Below are 8,511 nucleotides of genomic sequence, written 5' to 3'. Positions count from 1 at the left end.
ATATATATTTAGGCCTAAATTTAAGATTTATGTATTTGAATTGCATATCAAATTAGACAGAATATTTAATACTGGTGTTTTTAGTCTTGAAAGTCATTTTTATTCAATGCAGAAAGTTGAGAGCATTTGTGAAAATGAGGTATGTCTGATTCATCAGGTTCAGTGAGTCAGAAATGATCTTTCACAGTTCAAGTAATCCCTGATAGACATTAATACAGATGAGCAACATCCAAATTTAAGCCGCTTTACCCTACGAAGAGCAATAATGTCAAATATAAATTCCGGAAAGTTTCGTGAAACAACTGCCACTGGTTATACAAAGCAACAAAATGATTGTTGGTTAGATTTGCAGAAGGATTCTAAATGTTTTCAGAATATTTCCATCAAAAGACAGAGCAGTGTGTGTGTGTGTGTGTGTGTGTGTGTCGTCACATTTACGTCTTTTTAGAGCTGGTTATCAGCTCCACTCACCTTCCTGTCTTTTGTTACTCCTTTGTATTGCAGTTGCGGCTCTAACCCTCCAGCTCTGATATCATTCCTGGCAAGAGCTATTAAAAAGGCAGCAAAGTAAAGGGCTTCAGGAAAGGTCAAGCTCTGAGGGTGGGGAGCGGAGAATGGAAATGTTAACTGACATTATTAATTGACATCCACATGCTGTGGATACGACCAGGTAGAGAGCTCCCTCCTTCTCCCTGAGGGGGAGACAGATGAAGTGTGTTGGTTTGCTGAAGCTGACACGGATACTATACAATAGTTTCAAGCGGCAAGTTCATCATCACGTGTCGAGGTAGGCCGTTTTCACTATTTATAAAGACACAGCATGTGCTGTGCTTGGAAGAGACAGGTACCGCCTTGCGTCTGAGCGCTGCAGGGCATATATCAAGCCATTAGGTTTTAGCAAGCTACACTCCTCATTGTAAACTTTAACCTTGCCTCATTTTTTGTTTTTTATGATTTCTTCCTCTCTTTCTTTCCCCGCTCTCTCTGTCAGACCTCAAAGATTGAGCCAGCTCTTGAGATGTGGGCACTGACATTCAGTTATGTAAGCCAGGTGAAATAGGGAGATGTGTTACATGGCCCAGCGGGAAACACATCTCTAAATTCCCATGTGTCATGTCCAAATTCCTTCTGAGGGAGGGATGGTCAGCTATCATCTGTCAGTATAGATATGGAAAGGACAGTTCTCGTGGCTTAAGCTCTGCACTTCTTTAAATTATGAATAAACGAATAACATTTTGACAAATGACATTTTGAAAATATTTGGAAAATGTTGCACTCCTTTGACTTGCTAAGGTTACTTTCATTTTATGCATCCTAAATGCACACAAATAACTAATATTTTCACACTTTTCGTTCTCACTTTTGCACAAAATAACAGCTTGACTGGAAATGACACTCCATAGAAAAAATGTAAACTTTTCCTTTACGTTTAAGTGCTTTGTATATAAACTTTATATAAAATATATATATTATATTACTTTATGTTACAATTTTTGTTACTAGAATCAAAGTAAACTTTAACTCATCTAAAAAATATTTAAGTTATTTGCTAAAGCAACATATCTCATTTTCATTAGTTTATCTTGATGTGCTAAAATAACTAAAACTGAAATAAAAATTAAAACTTTGTATTTTAAAAACACAATTAAATAACTAAAACTTTAAGCAAAATAGAAATGGAAACAAAAAACAGCAACAACAACTAATTAAAAATATTAAATATATATAATAGTATTTCTATGATCCAAAAATTAACCCTAGATCACGGTTTCCTTCATTTAATAAAAAAGCTGAAATCTTATTTAATTAGCTCATCTTAGTTAACTCCTAGGACATACAAATGCAAGAAAAGGCATTATACAGTTTAAAGCAATACCTCAGATGACATGTATGTGTTTTCTCTCAGTGCAGAGCATACAGAGCCTGCCTGCCGCTGTCCGAGTAAATTTTAGGTGAAGACTTGTCTTGACACATTCATCTCCACTTTACATAAAGATAGAGTGACAGCTGGAGTCTTCTGGGACTGTGTTTTTCTCCCAACTGTCATAAGAGTTTCAGCCCCATCAAGCTGAACATCAGATTCTTGACAGAGAGTAGATGAGAGAAAGGCTAAGACTGAGTTGCCTTTCATGCATTTTTGAGGAGTGATTTGGAGTGATGTCATGCCAGATGGGTTAAAGTAATAGCCTTTAAATCTTTAGTGATAAAATGTGAGTAATTTGGAAGCAGTCCATTTAAATTAACAAACTGCAGTCATACAGTGTTGCATATGTGTCGCTATTGATTTGATCAAAAAAGATTGAAAAAGACAGCTGTCTTGGGGATATTCATAGCTCTACACATCTCATAAAAATTCCATATAATACAATAACATCCTCTGCCTGAGCCCATAACAATTTTATAATTTCATTTGGGAATAAATATAATGCGATATATTAAATAATACATTTCCATATATGGGAAACTAGCTTATATTTATCAATAAACTGAAATATTTGCATGCAACAAGTATGGCTGTATATATTGATAAACATTAAAAAAAAAAAAAAAAAAAAAAAAAATATATATATATATATATATATATATATATAGCGATGAAGACAAAAACTGCACTACATGTGATAGCTTTATTGAAACACTCAATTAATTTTGTAATGCATGGGTTTATATAAAGCTGAACAAGTATTCATAAACTTTAATTTTATTGTTCATTTCATATATGTAAAAATTGTGTGATATGTCTACTGAAAACAGTGTAAATTTGCTGTCCCTTCAAAATAACTCAACACACAGCCATTAATGTCTAAACCGCTGGCCACAAAAGGGAGTACACCCCTAACGGAAAATGTCCAAATTGGGCCCAAAGTGTCAATATTTTGTGTGGCCACCATTATTTTCCAGCACTTCCTTAACCCTCTTGGGCATGGAGTTCACCAGAGCTTCACTGGTTGCCACTGGAGTCCTCTTCCACTCCTCCATGATGACATCACGGAGCTGGTGGATGTTAGAGACCTTGCGCTCCTCCACCTTCCGTTTGAGGATGCCCCACAAATGCTCAATAGGGTTTAGGTCTGGAGACATGCTTGGCCAGTCCATCACCTTTACCCTCAGCTTCTTTAGCAAGGCAGTGGTCGTCTTGGAGGTGTGGAATACTGCCCTGGGGCCCAGTCTCTGCTTCAGTATGTCACAGTACATGTTGGCATTCATGGTTCCCTCAATGAATTGTAGCTCCCCAGTGCCGGCAGCACTCATGCAGCCCCAGACCATGACACTCCCACCACCATGCTTGACTGTAGGCAAAACACACTTGTCTTTGTACTCCTCTTTGTACTCCTCACCTGGTTGCCGCCACACACGTTTGACACCATCTGAACCAAATCAGTTGATCTTGGTCTGATCAGACAACAGGACATGGTTCCAGTAATCCATGTCCTTAGTCTGCTTGTTTTCAGTAAACTGTTTGCGGGCTTTCTTGTGCATCATCTTTAGAAGAGGCTTCCTTCTGGGACGACAGCCATGCAGACCAATTTGATGCAGTGTGCGGCGTATGGTCTGTATGGACCCCCCACCCCTTCAACCTCTGCAGCAATGCTGGCAGCACTCATACGTCTATTTCCCAAACACAACCTCTGGATATGACGCTGAGCACATGCACTCAACTTCTTTGGTCGACCATGGCGAGGCCTGTTCTGAGTGCAACCTGTCCTGTTAAACCGCTGTATGGTCTTGGCCACCGTGCTGCAGCTCAGTGTCAGGGTCTTGGCAATCTTCTTATAGCCTATGCCAGGGGTTCTCAAAGTCTACATTTCAAGATCCAAATCTGAATTTTCATCAGTGTCAAAGGTCCGGACCGGAAAAATTGGTTATTACAAAACTTGTTTTAATAAACATATATGACATATAACAAATAAACACTCATTTAAAAAATAAAATAAAGTGCCCTTTGCATTCAAAATACAAGTGCAAAACAAGTGCAAAAGTGGCAAAACAATTAATTTAAGTGTCATCAATAGAGGTCTACCTATAATGGTTTTTCTCTGGCCAATGCCCATATTTAGAAATCATAAACGATGCTGATTTTTTTGGGCCGATTTTCTCTTTTTTTCCATTTATCTCATAAAATAGAGTTTGAGTAAATGGTTATTGCAGGGCACAAGATAGTAATAGTAGTAGTAGTAGCCTAATTCATAGTAATAATACATGGCTCAAAACTTAAGCACCTTCTCAAAACAGTTCTGATGCATGCTTTTTGTTTATGTTTGCTGACAGACACCAGTGTTTCCCACAGACTTGCAAATGCAAATTAATTATCTTCCAGCAGGAGGCGCTGAGCGGGAGATATAGGCTTCCCTGGTAACGGCTGTAATCAAATAAGCCCTACTTTATCAGGCATTACAGGAAAGACGAAATGAAAATGACATCAAAGCTTTTCTGAAGAAGACAGTCGGTTCTTTTCAAAAATACATTCATACAAAAACACCCGCGCTGTGCTCAGTTTATACAACGAAGTATAAGCCTTTTGGAAAATCTATTTGTGACGGTCAGTTTTGATAATGAGCCGCCACAAATAAATGTATGGGAAACACTGAACACTGCTATAAGACAAATCGCCATAATCTATGTGATAACAAAAAAAAAAAAAACAGTCATATTAGCAGTGAAATGTTGCCCGATTATGTCAAACATCATACACTCACTGGATGTCATGACAATAAATGTCATGAAGGAAAAGTTTCAATATCTCACCTGCACTTTCATTTCTCCAAAAAGACATTAAAAAAACTAAACAAATGACTTACAAGTTTAGCGGGTGTTTATCAAAGTAGGAAATAAAATTATTGCTCTTGAAATAGGAAATAGAGGCAGGTCCGGATTGAATTCCCTCCGGGTCCGGAAGCACTGGCCTACGCCATCTTTATGTAGAGCAACAATTCTTTTTTTTCAGATCCTCAGAGAGTTCTTTGCCATGAGGTGCCATGTTGAACTTCCAGTGACCAGTATGAGAGAGTGAGAGCCATAACACCAAATTTAACACACCTGCTCCCCATTCACACCTGAGACCTTGTAACACTAACGAATCACATGACACCGGGGAGAGAAAATGGCTAATTGGGCCCAATGTGGACATTTTCACTCAGGGGTGTACTCACTTTTGTGGCCAGCAGTTTAGACATTAATGGCTGTGTGTGTTGAGTTATTTTGAGGGGACAGTAAATTTACTCTGTTATACAAGCTGTACACTCACTACTTTACATTGTAACTAAGTGTCATTTCTTCAGTGTTGTAACATGAAAAGATGTAATAAAATATTTACAAAAATGTGAGGGGTGTACTCACTTCTGTGAGATACTGTATATACTGTACATATATGTATACAGATAGATAGATAGATAGATAGACAGACAGACAGACAGACAGACAGACAGACAGACAGACAGATAGATAGATAGATAGACAGACAGACAGACAGACAGACAGACAGACAGACAGACAGACAGATAGATAGATAGATAGATAGATATTCACACACTTTTTAATATACAAAAAGTGTCAGTTTCTTATGTATTATTCAATGTATTGTAATAAAATAACTATATATATATATATATATATATATATATATATATATATATATTAACAATTCTGTATATTTTCAAAATACAGTAAATAACATTTCTAATATATATTGCATATTTTCTTTAACACTAAACCAGCACCTCAATTTATTCAGTATGTTATGAATATATTCTGCATCTCCAGTTTAACTCTCCTCCACAGGGCAGTAAACCTCACACTCCAGCACCTCACTGCATAAGTGTTCAGGATATTACTTAACGGGTGTGCTACCTTTTGCCTGAACTAATTGAGCGGCACTGCACAGCTGCCACCCAGTTAAGATTATCACAGAAACAGTTATATCTACGCTGTAATGGATGATTTTGTTAATAAAAAAGACTATGTAAATGACTGTGTGATATAGATAAAACAGTCTATTCATTTAGGCTGCAAAAATTAGCTATAAAGAGGATGAGTATAGACAAAAGGTTAAATAATCAGTGAGAGACATTTGAAAATATTTGAAGACATGTTATTAATGCAAGGTTTGGCATTGGTATTTTGAGATAGTGTACAATCTGAACAAAACATTCGGACATAAACAAGGGGGCCAAAGTATTTTTTAGGCTATATCTCAACTAGGTGTGTGGGCTATATGGTGCTGGACTTGCTGATTCAGTACAGCTGTTTAAACAACTCCGGTTCAGTCTTCCCTACACTTTCCTTCCTGTTTCTCAAGCTAAATGCACTTTAAGCCCTCACTGGCCAGATACAGCACATCAGAGCACTATCCATCCACAAAACAGCATACTGTGTCTTTCATTTAGGCTACAATGTGAAGGCATGCAACAACCAGCAGATATGGATGTAGCTTAAAATATCTCATTGGGACATGATGAATTTGTGTTACAGTAACAGCAGCCTATTATCATTGCATCAAACAAAATTGAAGAGCTGTAAGCTATGTCAATTTAAAACTTCGACCAGATTTAGCCGCTGAAGACACCCCCCCCTCGCTTTACACTCCCACTGCTTTGGTGTAAGCGTGGTGTTTGACCTGTCAAGCAAAGCAAGCTCGGCTTCTGCTTTTTGAAGCTTTCTTAACCTCCACCATCAAAAGCTTTGCCAATGTTCACTTTCATCTTGAATAAATTTTTGCTCCCATTGATTTTTGGCCTCTGTCTTCCTATTTCTATTAGGAAGTTGATGACAAATGGCAAAACATTTAAACTCATGAAAACACTTCATTACTTCCCGTTTTTGGTGTTTTGTGGCATTTAATAATCATTTGAAAAATGCATTTAAATCCAGGGGGGAAATATCCTTAACACTTTGTAAATGATTTGCTATACATGATTAACCCCTTTGGTTTAATTTAATTCATGTTATAATTTGCTCTCTCCCTAAATGAGTATATGTGTATATATGAATGTTCCATAAATATCTAAACTGTTGGGTTCCAGGAAGTCTTCAGCTTGTTAAGATCCAGGAAATTCCTCTAAGAGATCAGAAATACAAACATCTGGCTAGAAACAGAATTCCCGGGAATCTTCTTAATAAGTCCTGGTATGTTATCAAGCTTGTCATAAAAGTCATATTTGAAAAAAGAGACACATCATTCTTATATGGACACAATTCAGCGGGCACAACATACTGACAATCATGAAAAGTTCTGTAGTCATCTCTAAAGGCCTAAATAAATCACAAGTACCTGCCAGACTGGAGATATCTCAGCAAACTGAAAAATTACAATCAATTTCCTGATCAAATAATGATGTACAACCTTGTCAGTATTATGATTAGCGTTAACATCTAAAAATAAAATGACAGCATACTTACAGTCTTCCGAAAGTATTTAATACTCGGTTTCTTCTGAAAGCTTGTGAGAAAAGCCTATAGTATACAGTAGAAGTTGTGCTCACACAGAATGACCCCAATAATATGCAGAAGTCAGCAGTCCATCCTAGTCAGTCTCCAGCAGCTGCCAAGAGCAGGAAAAAGGGTCACAGCCTATAGGTGACCTCATCCAGAGTGCAAAGGAGCGGCTGGTGCTGATATCTCATTGCCGGATTTGTTATGCTGTTTTACTAGAACCAACAAACAGGAAATGATTCTTATTTTATACATGAAGAATGGAGGGTGTAAGCGGATGGTGGTGACCTGTCTCATAGTATATTCTTTGAAGAAAGCTGGACTATCAAAGTAACTGGTGGATAAAAACGTAAAATTCTCAAAAATGTCCAGACACATTCGGGAGAGTATGAAAAACAATTATGAAGACTTGCTATGTTCTGACTGTCAATGTGAGGGAAAAAAACACTTGAACCCATGGCACATAACATTCCCTCTCCACAGACCATTTAGTTTCCTCAAACCTCAATACGTTTTCTCTGTGGTGTCTGTTAGTAAAACATACGGGAACAGCGTTTAGAAGCATAACCCAGAGACAAGAGTCATATGCAAGATTACCAGTGTTTATTAAGTACATGAACAATGGAATAATCACATACAGTATGTGGCATATTTACTACACTTCAATGGTATAGTATAATGTTCTATTAATCAGCTTTATTTCTTTTATTTATTTAGTCATTTAGCAGACGCTTTTATCCAAAGCGACTTACAAATGAGGACATAAGAAGCAATCAAAACCAACAAAAGAGCAACAACGTGCAAGTGCTATTACAAGTCTTGGGTAGCCTAACGCAGTACAGATAATTTATTATTATTATTTTTTTTTTAAATAAAAAGACATATAGATAAAATAAAATTAGAATAGAGAGTGCTAGAGTTAGAGGGTCAAGTAAAGATGGAACAGATGAGTTTTTAGCCGTTTCTTGAAGATGGGTAAGGATAAATGCTTTATCAGATTTTCAGCCTCAAAGATACTTCACAACACATTGCCACACTATACTGCATTTCATATGAAGTGTAACGCTTATGTATATGAATATT

The sequence above is a fragment of the Barbus barbus genome, assembly GCF_936440315.1.
Source record: "Barbus barbus genome assembly, chromosome: 1".
In the NCBI taxonomy this organism is placed as follows: Eukaryota; Metazoa; Chordata; class Actinopteri; order Cypriniformes; family Cyprinidae; genus Barbus; species Barbus barbus.
This window is presented reverse-complemented; position numbering follows the sequence as displayed.